We start from the raw sequence: 7,733 nt of genomic DNA, 5'->3' as shown, positions 1-7,733 counted from the left end.
AAACCTGATCGGGACATCCCTACTAAATACCGACTGCTAAAGTGCTAAAAGTTGGTCTGTCCTTTCAGCAGAAGAAGCTGAACCAAAAATGATTTTCTGGCATCATTATAATCAGAACACATTTGAGAACTTCAGATGTGGTCAATGCAATCTGATTTCCATAACCAGATGAATGGCACCAAATATGCTGCTCTATACACCAGGTCTTCCTTCTGTAGGCTCTGGTCATTCAGTTTTCAGTGTGGATACCTTTGTAATTACAGTAAAAGACAAACATGTAGTTAAGGCATGGTAGATCACAATGAATTATATTAATATATGAGCTTGTACATGAATGTATGCTTCAGTTGAGGACTTGCATTATTAAGTAAACATACTCATTTGTAAATATAGACTGTAACATGTATGTGACTCATCTTAAAACAGACTAATGTGCTGACAGAAGGTCCTCAAATAGATTAACAGACAACTTAGTGGAAGAAAGACAGACAGTATAACAGCAACAATGGTTAACTCCTGAACAGCATGCTTTTTAGGTACATTAACAGTCTGAAATAATGTATATAGAATTTTTTGAGAAAAGATCTTACATAGTGATGCTCCAATATTGAACCTGGTGCTTTATACAATACATTTGGCTGCAGAACTGAAGATCTGTCAGAGCACAGCCTCATTTCCTGAAAACACAAAAGTTGTTTGAACACGTTGCAAACTGTTAAATAAAAGCCTGTCTTGGTTTTAAGCCCACTCACCACGACAAGGTGCAGGCCAAGAGTGGGGACACAAGACTGGACAGAAATAGCAAATAAATAAATAAAATAACACCACACACACTAAACACACAACACAAAAAACACAACAAAATATGAACTAGACCAGGAGTCTTCAACATTGTTTAAGTCAAGGACCCTTTGCTGAAAGAGAGACGGAGCAAGTAACAGCAGTAACTCTAAGGACCCCCTAGGGGTTGCGTATGCCCTGTTGAAGATCTCTGAACTAGACAATGAAATGCATAAAACAAAACAAAAACTAAAAATACATACAAACCAAAACATACATACATTTACACATAATAAATAAAGAAAAGCGCATACAACACTACATGAACAAAAATAAGCTAAAAACCGGGACATATTAATGAATGGGCAGATAACATTGTAATTTTGTAACAAACTTTTATTGAATTTTGCTTAAACATTTTCAAGAACAAAACTTTTTTTGTGCCTTTGACAGTTTTTTATATATTTTTTTTATTTTAATCCATTTCTTTCAGAAATATTTATCTATTGACCAAAAATATTACACGCATAGGATATTGCATTACTAAAATGCATATGAATTTCCAACATTTTATTGAACAAATTGAAGACTGGATTGAATATAATAGGCAGCACTAAAAAAGAAATGTTACATTCTAAACCGTAGGTATCTAGCAATATCTTTCAACTAACCCCCCAAAAAAATCTGTGTCTTTCGCGGTGTGTCGCAGCCTCTTGCAATGTTTATTGCACAAGTTCATATCACGATGACAATAAACGATATATTGTGCAGCCCTAATTTATGTACAGTATGCTCTCGAAAAAACAAAAGGAAGAAGTAAATGAAAATACTTCTAAATATATACAATTATGTAAAACTATGTACAAAAACCTTTAACAAATAGGTGGATTTATTTTTATTTTTATAACAACTGAACTATGTTGTTGGACGTAGGCAAAGTAAGGCATCTGATACTTATGCCCCATGTGCAGGCTCTAAGTAAACAGTATGCTTTCAAGTTCAGCAATAACCAGACCATCCTCAAAAATTATACTCAACAGCTGAATTTAGATCAGGTGGGCAGGTAGATCAGGTGGGCAGGTACTGGCTTTAGTGTTTAAATTCTGAATACTTAGGCCTCGTAGATGCAGGCTCTAATACAAAATTTCAACAGTGCCTAAACCGGGGGTTTGATTGTTTGTCCATGAATTTTTTTTATCTGGCCAACAATAAAAGAGAGTGCAGTGCATATGTATACGTACAAACATACATACATACATACATACATACATGACAACATATAAAAGGATACAGAAATGCACAAACATCCATCTGTATTTCCCCTATGTCATTATTTCCTTATTGATGCTTGGCGCTACTAACATTTTACAATATTAATAATGTCCTCTGCCACAGGATGCCCAATTTATGTTAATGTGAAAAGTGATTAATTTGGATTCGGAAACGTTACTGATTATTATTTTAAAGTTACTCTAAACATTTAAAGCAACTTTAAACTGTTACATTTAAGGGCAAATAAACAACAGTTAACCTAGGGGAAACACTTTGTACATATACACACAACATGCATTGCACCCTCTTATTAATCACCATAAAAATGTATTAATTTGGTGAGTCGCCTGCGTACAAGCTTGCCTTCTTAGATTTTTTTCGGTCTGCCTTCTTGCCAAATGATTCAGCCGAACTTTACAATACCAGGCAGACGCCATCCTGGCCAGAACATGGACATGGTTTGCTTCAATGCACATATCAAACATGTGGTTGTGCAAACTTAGGAATAGGTTTTTCCCCAAACAATCAGCAAGGACTTGACTGACAATTTGCATTGTTGTTCCCCGTCCTTGTGGAGCCTTTCCCCCATTTGTTTTTAAAAGCCTCTGAAAGCACTTCTCTGTGGCCTGGCAAACAGCAATAATGCCGGCAGATGGTTTTTGTAGGCCACCTCTGTTCTTCAACTCCAGAAAAGGATGTGCAGAGTCGGATGTCAGTGCCAATGAACAAGGCATGCAGGTAACTTTCTACTTCATTTTCTTCATGATGAAGCCTGTGATGTAGCTAATGACTGCCTCCTTGTACTCTGACAGGTTATAAACATCTGTGAGGTCAGTCAGGATTTCTTCTTCGGGCAAAAGCACTTCCACAGGCGCCACATCCACCATGCGTGCAATGTTGACATTTGCAGGTGTAGAGTCCAGGATCTCGGTGTTGTCACGAAGAAGACAGTTGCCTGTGCCCTTCTTCACCTGGTGCCTTACAAGAAGGCGCTTGTAGGCTCCACGAAATTGCCTTGCATTGGGATTGTTGTTAAAACCACCACGTGCCCTGACTGCCGAGAAGAAAAGCTCCAGGTGATCCTGACTCAGCTTGTATGTCAGAAGGTATCTGCATGGTGCACTTGGTCTCTCCACAAGATCTACGTAGACGTTGAGCACACTTCTACCACAAGCAGTGAAGCCACAGATTGGAGTCTTCTTCTGAGTGGCATGCATGTAGACCAAGTTGTTGCTCTTGTTTTTATCCTTGAGACCTCGAAGACATGACTCTGCTTTCTCCAAAAATATCCCTGGCACGATCTTTTGTTGAAGGCTTGATTGGTGCTTTAAGTCCTTTCCCAAATGGATTATTAAGGACGTCAAAAGCTGCATCAACTGTTCGCAAGAACTGAACTGTAGCCGCACATCCTCTGAACTGGGGATAATTCAGCTTTTGCTCACAGTACTCTAGTGCGTCAGCCACAACTGCCACAGTTGGGCTGCAAGGTGGACCTTCATTTTCTGTTGTCGCCAATTGATGTGTGCCATTTTCAGCTTGTTGCCAAGACGCAGACCCTCCTTTTCTTGGAGTTTGTTGAGTTCTTCAATGTACTGCCATCTGATCTGTTTCCCATCCTCTGTTACCAACACTCCAGCTGTAGAAAATTAGTTTCTCAAGAGTTTTAACATGTGACATTGATCCAAGAGCACATGCACCTTTTGTGTTTGATCCTTTGGATGGAGACAATGAGCTCTCATGTTCTGTATGTCAAGGTTGGCACCAAGCTCTTGGAAGTTTTGCAATGGTCCATCATGTCAGTGGCACAACCTGAACTCCGATGGCATGTAGGCAACAAAGGCCAATGATGTTCGCCCTCTCTGCTCCAGTCATGCTGCTGATGAGGAAGTATGCAATGGGGATCTTCCAAGACCTACTGATTGCTACAACAATGATGACCAATGCCTGTGTGGCTACTGTGTTTTCTATTTCGCCAGTACCAATGTCGACATAGCCATGAATTTGATCCCCTCCAAATTCAATTTGCTGGTGAATGTACATTTCGTCCGTCATTAAAGAGCAGATAACTTCCTTTCCTTCTTTACGGTTTTCAGAGACGACTTTCGAGAGCGGTAAAAGATGCAATGGTAAATCCAGGATCTGCTGAGACGCTGTTTGAGGATGCGGCAAAGCAAAATTTAACTTTTCTCTGACAAAATCATATGCCCTTGGAGAGTAGAAGTAGTCGCAAACTTCGTTTTAGTTCTTCAGAAAATGTTGCTGACTTAGACTTCTTTTGAATTCTATTTAGAATATGTCTCGGTACATCATTTATAGAGTCCAGAAGAGCAGCACATTCATTGGAGATCATCAACTTTTTCTGAAGAATCTTTGTCAGATCTTTCAAGGACAAGACTCACGATTTCATTCTTCATATTTGCTGAGACCTCAACCTAAGCTTTTTGCGAGCTACACAAAGCTGATCCTGTACTGCATTGACTTTATGCTTAAGTGTTCTTGGAGACTCTGAAACAATGTAATTGTGATCTATGCTTGAAATTTGTTGTTGTGGTTTGCGGTGGTAGTTATGATCAAGCATGATTGTTTGTGAATCTCTGCTTATGGTACACTCAGTTATGTCGTCATCATCAGCAACCTCAACCTCAGCATGGACATCTATCATACCAATGTCATCATGAAGGACCATGTCAATGGCACTGGTCTCCCTCAGCAGTCTCTGGCATCACAATGACATTGTTATGATCAGAAAAAGGAATACAACCACTATCTAAATCCTCATTATCCAACATAGAACACAAATCAGAGGATCCAGGCACCACATGAAGCTGAGCAAGACAGCTGGATGAAGAACATGAAGAACCAGATGTAGAGACCAAACTGTTACTTACCTCCATAGTCATACTTACAAACTTGGTCCATGTGGCTCTGTTCCTTCCTTCCTTTGGACACAAATGTGGTGGAAAGTTGAAAATGGTAGGCACAGCAGTGTCCTTCAGCCTCCTCTTGCCCTAATGGTAAATACATAAAACATCAGCAGGGAAAACCTACAGGATTATAATACTGTATAAATTATGGCGTATTCTGAAAAATAAGGTACAGACTTTTAATAGTGGTTATTCAAATACTCAAAACATACAACGGTAATGACATACTAAATAAAAATGTAAATATTTGTATAAACAAAAAATATTTACATTATACAGGAGGAGCAATGAAGCCATAATGACAATAATACATTTGCAATTGCACCAATTCCTGGCAGTTGTAACTTGTAACAAAATGATGTTGGTGGAAATTAAAAGTTTGGAATCATTATCACAGACATCGTTTTGTGACTGATGATTTCATTAACTGTTGCTATCCACACATTGAGAATACTTTTTACTGTTATGGTACTCCATGTTATGTTTTATATTTCAGACACACAATAAATAATGCATTTAAATTAATGTCTACCTGCTTGTCTCTGAAAAACTGATCTTCCTCAAAGTGTGAACTGCACAGACGTGACTTTTCGGGGTTCCATTTGCTGGTCTCTCTCCTCATGTTGACCAACCATTGCTTCAGCCTGGCATCATCAGAAGGAAATCTGTTTGGAAAGAAATGTGGTTCATATTGTGCATTTAGAACTCACATCCAGATACTGTATTATCAATTTACACTAACAAGGCAGCACATCTGCTGTATGCATCTGTAATGAAAATGATTAAAATGTATATTTAATAGGTTAAGATGTGACAATAATATACATTTTAAGATTTTTTCAAGATAGAATACTAATGTAACTTTACAATAATATCAAATTTTTTCATGCGTGCCATTTTATCGCTAAAACTGGCAACATTCATTCATAACATTCTGGCCCACTGCCCCGCCCGGAGACCTCCGTCTCAGAGTCAACGCGCTCCCTCCGTGGCTTTGTCCGAGGGGTGATGGTGATGCCGTGTGGGTGCTGCCGCGGCAGGGGTGATAGGGTATGTGCCTGGTAACCTCTGGCCCTAAAAGATACGCAATCCCGACCGGGGTACGGTGCGGCGGCCTCGCCCTGGCCGTCCTTTGCGCGCCTCCGGGTAATGTTGCCCAACTCTCGGGGTACATAATTTCAGTATATTCAAGTAAAAGCAGTCTCCGTTTGTCCCGTGCAAATGCGCCACACGAAACTCAGATGTGAGGGGGTAATTTCTAAATCACACATGGCCCCAAAATGATTCTAATCCCGTGAATGAATGAATGCACTATAAGGTTAACTATATCAGGCTTTGATTTTAAGCTAACATTACCATTACATGCGCACCGATTAGCAATAACACCACATATGGTTAAAAACAGATCACCGGCGAGACCGTTGTGCATACCTACTGTATACGACTGTAACGTTAAATATATATATATATTTTAATCCATTTATACGGTCTAGCTTGGTTAGCAAGGTGCAATCTAGCTAGCTAAATGATATTAATTGGGATGCTAACTTTGGCTAACGAAAAACAGTATTAAAACAAAATGTAACGTTACTTACCGGAAAAACTGAACTGCCGACTCCTTTGAGTGTCATGTCGTAACCGAACGCTGAACAAGACATTATTAGCCGACCAAAGTGTCACAGTCACTATGATGAAACCGTAGTCAACCCCCAAAATGAAGTTTACGTGCCATGGATAAGCTTTGCTAAACCTGTCATGATTGACAGGCCGCGAAGTGTCAATCACATCATAGCCACGCCCTAAAACACCCCCTGCTTTATCGCCGATTTTAAAATCAACGAGACCATAAGTCAAAAAATGAACATCATTCTGTGTTGCAGAAGACTTAAAACTAGCGATTGAGACCATAAACTCTTCATGAAACTGTTTACTGAGGTAATAAATCAAGTGAGAAGTGGGTCATTTCGCCATAGACTTCTACAGAAACCGACCTCCTTTTTGCAACCGCACGTGTCTCCCCCTGCTGGAATTCAGAGAGAATGCAGGTTTAAGGCACTTCCGCATTTGCAGCACTTCGCCGAACCGGATGCGCTGTCCACTAATATATACAGTCTATGGAAAGACCAGGACCCAGGGCGTGCAAAATGTGGACTTTGTCATAAAATGGTCAACATTTCGAACATGGGGGAGGCGGTGCTAGCTAGCCATGCTAAAGGAGCTAAGTACCAGGCTGCTGCTGCTGCTGCGCACAAATCCACTCATCGCATTGCATGGGTGTCAGTTTGGTCATGTTTTGAAAGACGCTGTCCTGTAGCTTACTAATGTAAATGAATAAAAACAACTATTCCCGAATTCAGCAATAGATTCAAGCAATAATTAAACAAGATACTGACTACTCCACGATCATCTCCACTATACCAATGCTTGCTGTACGAATGCAAACCGTAACTAAGTAAGTTGAAGAGAAGAGTTAAAACAGCCGATCACTTGTGTGCAAATGCACAAGACCTAGCCACAATACCAACAAATCTTAAGTAATAAACATATCGTGTCTTACCTTTGTGTCCGTGGTCTGCAGATCCATACGTACAACAACATCCATTTGTTTTACAGGTTATCACTTTGATATGTTATAGTCCATGGCACTAGCAACCTGGTATGGTGCTATATACTGTATGCAGGCTAAAATAATATGCTCATCTAAGATACCTCAGCTCATCCCAGACAAAGAGTAGGTAGCCTATAGATATGATCATA

The 7,733-nt window shown here is 39.7% G+C and overlaps 1 long non-coding RNA gene across 1 annotated transcript; it reads right to left on the bottom strand.

Annotated features, from left to right (window-relative positions):
• Nucleotides 1-207: 207 nt before the first annotated feature.
• On the bottom strand, nucleotides 208-6,892 carry LOC118493201. The gene is made up of 3 exons (XR_004895219.1): nucleotides 6,572-6,892; nucleotides 5,509-5,641; nucleotides 208-249 (listed from the first exon to the last, which is right to left on the bottom strand). It is a non-coding gene; the product is annotated as an uncharacterized LOC118493201 (long non-coding RNA).
• Nucleotides 6,893-7,733: the final 841 nt, after the last annotated feature.

This window comes from Sander lucioperca, chromosome 1 (assembly GCF_008315115.2).
Source record: "Sander lucioperca isolate FBNREF2018 chromosome 1, SLUC_FBN_1.2, whole genome shotgun sequence".
Lineage (NCBI taxonomy): Eukaryota > Metazoa > Chordata > Actinopteri > Perciformes > Percidae > Sander > Sander lucioperca.
Note: the sequence above shows the minus strand (reverse complement) of the source record. Positions and strands in the feature narration are given on the sequence as shown.